This window comes from Passer montanus, unplaced genomic scaffold (assembly GCF_014805655.1).
Source record: "Passer montanus isolate IOZ18808 unplaced genomic scaffold, ASM1480565v1 scaffold4, whole genome shotgun sequence".
Taxonomy (NCBI): Eukaryota; Metazoa; Chordata; class Aves; order Passeriformes; family Passeridae; genus Passer; species Passer montanus.
Window position 1 is genome coordinate 6,158,890 of NW_024368818.1, and position 12,586 is coordinate 6,171,475.

Below are 12,586 nucleotides of genomic sequence, written 5' to 3' on the forward strand. Positions count from 1 at the left end.
GAGAGTATAAGATAGGAAAAACTCTCTGTAAAGTTTGATTACTTCTACTGTGAAACTATTTCAGCTAAAAAATTTCCACCTGTGATTAAAGGTTTTTTAAAAAATATTGTTGCCATAAGTAAACCCTCTCCTTAAGCACAAGAAAAAAAACCCCAAGACCCATAAAAGAAGTGGACCAGTAGAGCCAGTCCCAGGTTCTGTGCTAGTGTTGTCCGTGTCTCAGGAATTGCTGGAGTCAGGAGTGCCCTTGTGGCTCCCCATCTTTTTGGCCACGTTGTCCTGTGCACCAGCCAGCAAAGCAGGACACCAGGGAGAGGCAGAGCCCCTCCATCTGTAACTTGTTCTTTTTGTTGTTTCTCACACTCTGTCTAACATGGGATGTTAATGGCATTCTTTTAGCAGATAAAGCTAAGTTCTTTAGGAAAATACTTTGCATACTTTTTTTTTTTTTGAGGTGGGGTTGCTTAGAGGCAGAAGTTTCTAGATGTGAACTGGGGAGAAACCGTGTGCTCATTATTGATTTCTAATTGCCGACTGATAAATTCTAGGAGTGTAGTAACACAAAGCAGAAAGTCGTGGAGGGGCTGCCACCTTACAGATTATTTTGCATGGCTTCCATTTGTGACCAATGCCACTGAATGCAGTTATCCAATAAGATGCCAAACTGTCAGCATTTCATTAAAATATGCTGCAGAGAGTAGTTCAGTAAACTACTTAGCATGCCAAATGCATAGTGTGTGCCAACACATTTATCGTATAATGCTCTTAAGAGCTGCAAGCCTCTGTTCATTGGGAGTAATCAATTCTATTTTCATATGCAGTGGACCTTGAACCTTGCACTTACACTGCAACAATTTAATTTTTCCAAGGGACGACCAGGGTAAGTAGATGCAGTACCTCGACCAGGAACATTGGCAATACGCTTTATTGATATTCTGAGCTAAAAGAGCCCCGCAGATCTTTGCACACTGTGGGGAGGATCTAAAAATACATAATAAAAGCTTGATTAGTACAGCATGCAACAAGGCGAAGAGCATGTGCTGCTGAACAGAAATAAAGTCTTGACAATGTAAAAGCAACAAAGCCAAAGTAATTCAGCAACTAGAGTATTAAGCTCAGCCTTACTGCAGTATGAGAAAAAGGACAGTTATGTTTGCCGTGGATCTGGAAGAATCTACCTCTGTGATGGGTAATTAAAAGTTCAAGGACTGCTTCTGCCCCCTGATCAGTCTTTGGATTGCCTCATTAGACACTGTCAGTTTCTGGGACATGCAAATCCTGTGTGTAAAAAAGCACTGGTTTTCACACACAGTGACCTTTCTCATCTCTTGTATCCCTTCTCTCCCTTCTGTCTGACTACCCCAAAGTGCTTACAGAGGCAGTGTTCCCAGGGAATCGCTTGGTGTGCAGCTCTGCCACAGCTGAATATGGGCTCTCTTCTGTTGCTGAGAGGTAGGCAGCACTGTGTAAAGGCTGGATTTGTGTAGTGTTCAGCAAACCTCCACAGCATCTCTTGGTAGGAAACCCATCTCCTGAATCCTGGGGTTTTATCTTTCCTCAGTATAAGGTGCTGCCAAATAGTAAAACCCCAAGGCCAGCAATGAGGCATCAGCATGTTCCTCAGCCCTATGTCCCTAAACCTCCCCATACCTGGAAATAGGCTCCAGTACTCTATTGTCCATATCTCTTTCTAGGGCAGACAGAAAATATCTGTGATATCGCATATGTCTTTAAATCCTAAAATGCTACTCTGGCTCTATAGCAACACTAATAGATATCATCTAGGGTTTTTATAGCTGGGAGGCTCACAGAGGCCCTACTGCAGCGTTTTTGCTGCTGCAGTTAAACAATTCAAACCTAGAAATGAGACCAAACTAAAATATTATCTATTATACCTCTGCTGAGCATCCTGGCCTGGCTCAGCACTGGTGTGGCAGCAGGAGCAGGGCAGTGACCGTCCCCCTGTACCCAGCACTGCTGAGGCAACAGCGCCAATGCTCTGCTAAGCTCTGGGGCCCTCACTGCAGGAAAGACATGGAGGGGCTGGAGCGTGTCCAGGGAAGGGCAACGGAGCTGGGGAAGGGTCTGGAGCACAAGTGCTGTGAGGAGCAGCTGAGGGAGCTGGGGGTGTTCAGCCTGGAGAAAAGGAGGCTCAGTGGGAGCTTACGGCTCTCCAGAGCTGCCTGAAAGGAGGGTGTAGCCAGGTGGGTCAGTCTCTCCTCCCAGGTAATAAGTGACAAGAGAAGGAAAAACAGCCTCAAGTTGCATCAGGGGAGATTTTGATTGCATGTTAGGAGAAAATTTCTGCACAGAAAGGTGTGCCAAGGATTGGAACAGGCTGCCAGAGAAGTGGTTGAGTCACCATCCCTGGAGGTATTTAAAAGATGTGTAGATGTGGCACTGAGGGACATGGTTTAGTGGGACTTCGCTGGGTTAATGGTTGGACTAGATGATGCTAAAGGTATTTTTTGACCTATTCTATTCTATTCTATTCTATTCTATTCTATTCTATTCTATTCTATTCTATTCATCCATGCTTCTGGGACTTTATTTCAGATCTCAGTGAACTCTACAAAGAGATATATTTACATGATTTACAAGCTTGAAATTCAGATTCCATATTAGGCTTCCAAAAGCAGATGAGGAAGCTCGGCTCTAAGCATCAAAACTCCAATAAAATAGGACATGGTGGACACACTAATACTTGCAGAGACCGTGTATACTTTCAAAATATCCTCATAAAATCAGACAAGGGTTTCTTCCCCAAATGGGTGTCTCCAAAGGGCAACCTTGCTGATGGGGAAGATTTGAGGAGGAGTTAAAGGAAAGAAAGGAAAAAGCACAGGAATAAATTAATTTAAAGTGTGCACAGAAGGAGTCAGGAAACCTGTAAATACATCCAGGGTTATAAATGATAACTGAAGCAAAGGGCTTTTAAAGATGTGAAATCCACTTGCTCTGCCAAGCAGAGCTGAAGACAAATAAAGACTTATGATCTGTGTGAGACCGTTTGCTGCATGTTTGTCCTTGCCAGCACTGCTGTTTTTCCAGTGAGGAAGGTGGAATTTTGCTTCTGTGGAAAAGATAGTGGCCTGGAGTGATACCTGGAAAGCAGCACCTGTGCTGCTGCATAGCCATAATATATATAAAATGAAAGGCCCTCTTAATTATAATCAAGTCTCAGACCTTGATTATCTGGAGGAGAATATTTGAGAGGTCAGCTCCTATTGCAGTCTTAATCACAGCAGTAGCATAATGAAGAAATTCTTCTCCTTCTGCATTATGTAAATATTTTTATGGGCTGTGTCAGCTCTTCTGTGAGTGAGAGCTTGTTTTAATCACTTGAGAGAGGATATGACTGACATAGATGCAGATCTGCTGAATATAGGAATGTGTAGTCTGGTAGAGTTGCTTTTCAGAGCGAAGTTTTCAGACTTTCCATTTATTTCCAGTTGCTCTTTTGTTTCATACCTTTGATACAGCACACATGACAAAGAGTCAATGCCTGAAGGGAAGGCTGTATCAGACTAAGAATTGATTTGAAGGGATGAGTTTACTTCAAATGTATTACAGGACCACAGTGAGACTTTGGTCATACATTTCCAGTGTATGTGGCAGGTTTTAACAGGGAAATTAAGCAGTCATATTTAACTGGTACATTTTTACTGTTAATCATAGAACATTTTGCCATGGGTTGATAATAATCATGCTATTTACTGGTGTATTTATAATACTGTTTAACACACAGTTCCCATGTCTTTAGTACAGAAGTTCCTTCCTTCCTTCCTTCCTTCCTTCCTTCCTTCCTTCCTTCCTTCCTTCCTTCCTTCCTTCCTTCCTTCCTTCCTTCCTTCCTTCCTTCCTTCCTTCCTTCCTTCCTTCCTTCCTTCCTTCCTTCCTTCCTTCCTTCCTTCCTTCCTTCCTTCCTTCCTTCCTTCCTTCCTTCCTTCCTTCCTTCCTTCCTTCCTTCCTTCCTTCCTTCCTTCCTTCCTTCCTTCCTTCCTTCCTTCCTTCCTTCCTTCCTTCCTTCCTTCCTTCCTTCCTTCCTTCCTTCCTTCCCTCCCCTGGCCAACAGGTTGTGCTGCAGTCAGGAGAGGAAAAGCAGTCGTGGTGCTGCTGGGAATGTCACCATTTCTTCACACTTGCAAAAACACTGGTCCCACGTGTAGGAGCTTATTTAAGTTTTTACCCTACAGCTTCTGCTGGGTAGGACTCGAAAACATATACAAAATCTGGTAAAAAAAGAAGAAAGGGACCATGTTTTGTGCAGTGCAATTTTGTGTCACACCCTGTTCTCCTGCTGCTTTTTTTAATTACTTTTTCTTCTATCCAGCAAGGAGGATAATGAGAGGCACTTGCTTTCTGTTTGTGTTGTTGTTGCTTTAGGTTGTTTTTGTTGGGTTGTTTTTGGGTTTTTTTGGAGTTTTTTTTTGTTGTTGGTTTGGTTCTTTGCCTTTTTTTTCTTTTTTGGAGGGCTTTTTGTTGGTTTGTTTTGGGTTTTTTTCTCAGATTGTGCCTATCACTAGTGCAGGAAAAAGTTTGCTATATTTTTCTTCTTGTTTTATTAGTACTTACCAATTTCAGAGGCTCTGACTTTTTTTCCCAGTGGGCCAACTAGACTTTTCATGGCCTGGGCAAGAGAGACATGAGAGAGGAACACAACTGGCCCTGGTAGGGCTGGTAGAGGCATGTGGTGGGAGTGTGAAGTTTCTGAACCTCTGTGGCTGCTCTGGTCCAGCCAGCCAGCCCTACATGACATTTGTTCACCTCCTAGCAAAGTTTTAACAGCTTGCACTGAGTTTACTTAGTGGCAGATGTCCCAGGGACACAGACAGCATTTGTCAGGTGCCAGGTAGAAAACTCTGCTGCTTTAGCCAGTAGACTGAAGAGCTGCTGCTCTATCAGGAAAGCATTATTATATACAAAGCACCTATTTATAGTCTTATCTCTGTCTACAGTGAATCAGTGTGGAATGCTCAGGCTTCTACCCAAACTGCAAATTCAGATTGTTGTTTGGGTTGAGCACACCACAGGGTAGAAAAGCAGTCTTGAGCAAGCTCCTAATCCAATATAACTGCAACTACCCACGGTGAAGCTCCAGGTGATAGATTGCTCCTGAGCACATCCATCAGTCTCTGTGCAGCCTGACGTGGCTGCCCTTGTCTGAGCATTGACTGCTCTCTTCTCTTTGGTTTCTCTCCCCAGTATCACAGGTTGGAGGCTATGGCTCTTCTCCAGGAGGTGAGTTTTGCCCTCCTTCTGACAGCTGCTGCCTGTGCCCTTCTCTGACCGAAAATTCCTTCCTACCTGTTTTGTATGCCAGTTCAATCACCAGTGTTCATGGCACTAAATTCTGTCTAGCCATCCATCACAAGACATTCAGGGCATCCATTATGATATGATTCATTTGAGCAATCTATGTTCATTATTAATCTTCCCTTACTGCAGGCTAAAGTAACCCTGGCTTGTAAGGTCTCTCTTCTTTTCAGAGCTGTCTTTACTTTAACTGCATCTTATGCTGCATCTGCTTGCTTTCTTGCTTCTTAGTGCTTTGCAGAGTGTCGTCCCTCTTCATAACTTCTGAACTGTGCCACTCATCCTGAAAATATTTATTGGGTGGGGATTAATATACAGACAATCACTGGTGTGGTTGCAGCTTCTGAAAGTCTGTTTTGAAACATAGCTCATCCTTCACCAGGCTGAAGGGGTTAAAAACACAAATCTTGATCTTCTTTCCTAAGTTCTTGCTCTTCTGTCCCCCAAAAGAGAGGAATTTCGAACCTTAACAGAACAGAGGCAGGTTGTGTTTTTTCAGCCTTTTTAGTGCTTTTTAGTGTTAATCTGAACAAATTCCACCTGTTTTCCCCACTGACTGTCCAGATGCTGCTGGGTGCACAGCACTGTTGAATATATGTACCCTTGCAGGGATAACTAAAATGTCAGTAACTGTATTTCTTCTTTTGGCTGTTGAGAGCTGCATTGTCCCCTCCCTGCCATGCAGAATCAGTGCTGTGGCATTTTTTATCCTCCTAGGAGCAGAAGGAACATCAGCTCGCTTTGCCTCCATCACACTGACAGAGGCTACATTTTACGTTTTAGAGGGAAGGTGCAAGTTGCAACAACAGAACTGAAAGCAAAGGAGCCGAGAATAAAAGGCAAGCACCTCTCAGGAGAAAAGGCAGAGGGAATACACAGAAAACTTCTGCCTGGCTGATCTGATGCTCCTCTCCCCAGCAGTGCCCTTTCTAATCACAGCACATTGTCCATGCTTGCACTGCTTTTCTCACTGGCAATTTCATTTCGGCTGTGAAATTAGCCAGGAGAGGCAGGTGGGTAAAGGAGCAGCAATCAGATTGCTTGGTAAATCTTGACTCTGCCACAAACTCACTGCTCACCTCCTGTTTGCTTCCTTTCTCATCTTTGTCATCTTTGCTTCTGGAGTGTTGCCTAGGGTCCAGGTGCTTGTTTAGGCGTCTGTGGTTCACATCCTTAGGATTGCCACTGCAAGGTCCAGCATAGCCATGTCTGGACACTCTGTGTCTTATTCAGATCCACCACTCTTGCACACCAAATCTTCACAGGGAATTTGGAAGGTCATCTAGTCCATCCCCCCACCCCAGCCAAATTGTTCTTCAGTCTTTTGGACTACATATGTGCAGCATGTAACTTGGAGGAAAGCTGGTCTGGATTAGACATGGTGAATGCTATCCCCTAAAAGTGGTTAACAAGTAATGAGGGTAAAATCCACATGACAGGGTCAAATAAACAGAAGAGAATGTTTGGTTCCTGCTACTGTTGTAGGTCAAGCTGTAGATTTAGGCATACAGACTTAGGCACTCTAAATGTTGTGGTTGTGAAAGACAAGAATGAGCACAGCAGCTAAAGCTTTTCAGCTACAGCAATTTCAATCTCTTAAAAAGGGAAAAAATTATAGTAGCTTGAATATGACTCAGCATTTAGTGGTTTTCTTTCCCTTTTATGTTAATTAAATGTCCTCTTCTATTAAAAACCCCTTCATAAGAAAAAGACCTTCTAGCAGCTCATAAGAACGTGTGTTTGGTGTTGCCACCTGCCTCCAAAAGAGGAGGTAACTCAGGTTCTTCCTTGGGGCAGATTAGAGTGAAACAACACTGAATGGTTGTTTCTTAAAAAAAAAAATTAATTAAAAAAACACACACACACACACACACACACATATGTGTGTGTAGGGTTTATTTTAGTATTTTAGAACAATTTGGTTGCAATGGAAAGGAAGCATTTTGGTTATTATCTATACTAATATAGCAATATAAAAGAATAAAGATATCGCTTAAGGACATACATAAGGAAAAGGAAGAAAGGAGGGATAAGAATAGAAAGCTATGATCACCTGTGCATCCAGTGATGAGACTTGATTGTTGCAATTTCAAAATCCTTTGGTTGAGGTGCTGCTTCCAGTCTTGATCTGTTGGGAGTGGGGGAAGCCTGGGTAGCACAAAGTTTGATGGGTTAATATATGTTCAGATCAGGTGGGAATGATAGGGTTCCTCCCCTGGCAAGTGTGGGTGGGCAGTTTAACACTGCTGCAATGCTGTGGGTCATGCTTGTGGGTCAGTTGTCTGGTGGAAGACCCCAGAAATGAGTCTGGGATAATTTTGGGGATCTTTGATGGTTTAGGACACTTTCTAAGGCATGACAGCTCACTCTCAAGTCAGTGTAGTTGAGCCAGTTATTCTCCATTAGAAGGGGTGAACACGCTGAGACCTGCATGTGAATGCCCCAATACCTTCCCAGGGGCACAGGGGGAAATTTTAGAACTGACCCAGCTGTGTAATTGTAATTTTGTGTCCATTGCATGACAAAAACACTGTCCAGCCTCTGAAGGATCTGTTTCTTACTGGCCTCTTCCCTTACCTGGTTCAAAACCCAGCCTGTAGCCTCTGGTGGTGTCTGTTCCCCCACTCTGTCCTAGGCAGACCAGAGGTTTTGCCACCACACTCAAAAAGCTCCCCTCCTCCCCTTGGCTTTGGGTTTTGGTTTTGGGGAGGTGCAAATCTGGCCTCAGCAAAGCACCTGCTGCCTCCCACATGGCCCCCTGTTTGAATCATTAACCACTAACACTTTGGTCTCCCACAGATGGTAAATAGAAATACAACTCTGAGCAGAAATACTGCAGATAGCATACAGCAAGTAAGTAGCATGGCACTGTGAGTAGGTTAAAATACTATGTTATACTATCAGGTGAATTCCTAGAAGACAGTCAGGAGAGCTGTCATGACCTGGTTGAGGTAATCACTGAGTGACAAATGCAGAAAGACAGAAATACATCACATGTACAGCTGTAAAATCTATAAGCAACTTCCTTCCATGTAATGTGCTCTGGCCTGAGCTCCAGCAACGCCCTGTTTACAGTAGGCAGACTGTGTGCACTGCAGACTCATCTTGGGAAGGTTCCCCTTGTCTTCCACGGATTCCATTCATTCAAAATGCACTGAGCTCACAGTAATCTCCCCTTATTCTAGTGCCTGCTTCCTCGCATATTAAAACCCTCCACTGGTTCAGTTGGCAATGAGAGCACGTCTTCCAGATGACAATATCTGTAGTATAGGCACAGCCTCGAGAATGCTGAAATCAACCCAAGTGCCAAAGGTGCTCTTTAAAATATTAAATACACAAATATTCTACAAATAGTATTCTAGCTGTGAATAATAACCAAGTAGTGCCTGGCAGAGGCAGGCAATTTACACCCTCCCTTTCCATATGAGCTGTTTTGCTGTGACTTCCAGATGCCAAATAAATTATTAATCAAATCTGAAAAATACTCTGAAGCCTTCCTTCCTGAGAGGAAGGGTGATGCTGGTCGCCAGATGAATTTGGCATGTAAATCACATTTCCATGAAATAACTGATCAACATTTCCCCCACCATATTGTTGTGTTCAGGGTTTTACTTTCCTAACTGAGAATATGTTGCAGGTGTGCACTAATTCCTTCTTTTTCAGTGGCACCACTGATGATGTACATTTGCCCTGTCACTGGCACAGTGACACATGTAGACACAATCTACAGTGCAGATGGCAGTACTGCACAGGGTGTTGACAAGGCTTTAGAAATCACAGGAGAAAACCCCTGTGGATCTTTGTGGTTTGGGTTGGGTTTTTATTTGTAGTTTTTGGTTTGTGTTTTTTTTTCATTTGAGCTGTGATTAATGGCTGTGTCAGACATCACAAATGGAAGGATACAGGTGTGAACACCCCTGCATTGACTTCAGGACAAAGTGATAGAGAAAAGGAGAAATTTCTGCTATTTTTATGACTGAAAAAATCAAATGCTTTCCCTAGTGATTTTCTGCTGCTTTCTTTTAAAATATATTTAGAGCAATCTTTTAAGTGTCCAATTCTACCCTGAATATTTTATGTCAATAGAGATACCTCTCTGCAACCAGAATGCACAAAGGCAACCCACAAATACATTGACACACAACATATCTTGAGAAGCATAATGCTATTTGTTCACTCCTCTGCATGTCTCCAGCTCCCAGTATATCAGAATCATCTCTTGGCGTCTGACTTAGTGATAATAAATCAGGCTCAGCTGCTATGATCCAGAGCCAGGAGGAATCTTTGGTACACACCTAGCTGCTAACCCATCCTCTAGTAATCCAACTGTGTGTGTATTCATAGTGTCTCATTTCCTAATGAATTGAGTCATTGGGAAGTCAGATGCAATCCCTGCAAAGCAGTACCAATTAATTTTCTTTTCCCTTTCTCCAATCAGACAGTGCCTCTGTTTTCAGTGTGACCATCACCTTGTTTTGTTAGATACTGTATAAAAACAAAAGGCTCTGTCTCAAACAGGTAAACAACATATAAATTAGGAGAGAGACAACACATGGTAGAGTGAAATGGCAATATCAGGCTGTCAGAAAGGATTCTTGGTGTGCAGTTGCCTGCCCACTGTCAAGATTTCTGTGAAAAAAGATAAATTTTCCAGTTTGTTCTTTACAGCATAAATATAAATAGTTGGTGATGATGAAGGAAACTGAGACCCTGTAAATTAAATCACGCTGAATAAGACCCTGCATAAAGAGCATAAACTGGTAGAAGCTTCTGATGTATTTCTGACCCCCTGTTCAAACAGAAAAATATCTTCCAAATACACAACACTTTTATATTTTCAAACTCAGTTCTGCCCAGAAGGCTGTGATGCATAGGAGTGTATATCCAGACCAACACAGACATTTTCAGTGAACGAAGACACCAAATCTATCTCTTGTACAAGCACATCTGCTGGTTTGATCATTACTCCCAGGAAGTAGCCAAGCAGTTAGAGCTGGTTCCTAGAAATGGAAGAAATATTAGAAATAAGGCAACATAAATCAGTAGAACACAAATGAAAATGGAAAGTTTGGGTTTCTCTTTATCTTTCTTCTATTTTTTTCTTTCACACACTTTATTTCAGGGAAGTTAAAGAGAAGGTTTCATCAGCCACACAGAAGTTATCTCTGTTGCTTGCAAGGGCACTGGGGGTCACAGCAGCAGGAGGGACATCCCCTTCATGGCAGTTGAACACAGGTAAGGCTCCTCATCCTGCTTTATTGTCTGCTGTACCCTGTTTACTATGGGCATATAATCATATTCTGTACAATCCCCAATGACCTTTCAAGAGACACTGTCCTTTATCATAGAAGACATAAAGGACATCCATTTTTCATGTGATCCAAAGCACAAAAAACTTCAGTCAAAATAGATCATGAGACACCTATTTGTGAAATCAATGTAAGGATGCCATTACAATTTTTGCTTTTTTAGGTGATTAATTTGTCTATGTTATATGGTACACAGGTATGATAAACAATGGCTTCTCTCTCTTGCAGTGCTATTTGCTGTTAACAATGTGTTCTAAGAGGTCTATAAATAGGCACATATGACACATAAATGTTCTTCCAGAAATAGAAAGAGGGAGAGACTTCCTGGACAGAAACTTGTTGGCATTTTGATTTCAGGTAATACAATATTCAAGCTGATCATTGAACCTGATTGAGAATGATAAAGGAAAAGAAAAGGGCCAACTTCAACTTTTTAGGCACCTCAAAGGCCATGGAAGTGAATCTCAGGATTGAGATTGAAGAGGCTCTAGTTTTGCACTGACCTTGCTGACAAATGAGCAAGGTAAAAGTTGCAAGGTGAAAGATTGGCATTCTATAATGATGACTTTTAATTGGTAAATTTTTGTGTCAAACAGCAGCATAATAGTGAGAAAATACTTCTTGTAAATCCTCACACAAACAAAGAGTAGCAATTTACCAGAAGCCGCAAAGAAAATATATAGCAGCATTTTCCAGAACAGCTTGGAAGAATTTAACTACAAAGGCAGTAGACAGGAATGATTTTAGTTGGATGACTGAGGGGAAGTTACTACCTTCCCCTCTCCACTGGCACCTTTTGCCTGTATGAGCTTCCTCTGTACAGGGCACATGGACAGGCCTGCTCTCTTTCACTGGCTCTCAGTGTGCAAGATAAATGGGCTTTGACCCCATGGTGCAAATGAAAAAAGTCTCATTTTGAGGTGATTTTTGCCATGGAGTTCTCCTTGAAGAGGCAATAAAATGGTATCTGTTATTGCCTCTCGGCTCTGATCATCCTGTTGTGCCAAATTCCAATAAGACATAGACATGCACCCTTGGAAGTCTCCGTATGCAAGTTCTACAAAGAAATGCAGTTCTGTGTGCTCCACAGATTTCCTTACTTGCCTACAGGTTTTAAGCAGAATTGATTCAGATCTGAACTGAAGGCTCTTCCTGTGCCTATTAATCACCTTTCCTCACACAGTGTTTTTGCAGCTGCCACTACACATATTCCTTGGGCACCAGTCCACCTTTTTGCACCTCCCAAAGTCATGCCATAATCACTAGCGCTGGTTTTTCATCCTAGGTGGTAGGACAAATCTTCTAGGGCAGCTATAAGTGATAACTAACTCACATAATTATCCTGACACTTCACTGCACTCTCAGTCAGTTGATTAGTGATTTAAATTACAATGATACTTTAGTAATATTTAGATCAATCAGATCAATCAACTTTCTGACCAAGACATAATTTATATCTTGTCATAGAAAATAGAACCAGAAGAAGCCACAGTGATCATCTCTTCTGATCCATGCAGAAGTCTCAGGATCAAGGCTTGAGTCCAAAAATAACTACAACATATCCTGTAAAAACTTATCCTGTGTTTGCAGAGATGGATAACTTAACTTGCAAGCCTTGGGTAGCTGCTCCAGTGTTACTCAGGAGAGTGGCTGAGATAATTTTGTGTGAAAAAATCCTTTTGAATTTGTAATTACTATGTAATTTGAAATGTCTTTAAAAATAAGATAAAAGGGAAGCATTCATATGCATGGGGAGTAGTGTATAGAGAATGCAGGTTTCCTTTTATGTCCCTATTACTCTGTTTGATCCTCTTCAGTTTCTATAATTGCCTTCCATGTGATTATGTTCAGCACAATACATTTTCAATTCAGTGCAGACTAAAATTGTATTGTAATACTGAGGCTGCTTTGTCTTCAGTACCTCTTTAATAAATTCATAGTCAGCAGCAGCATTATTTGGT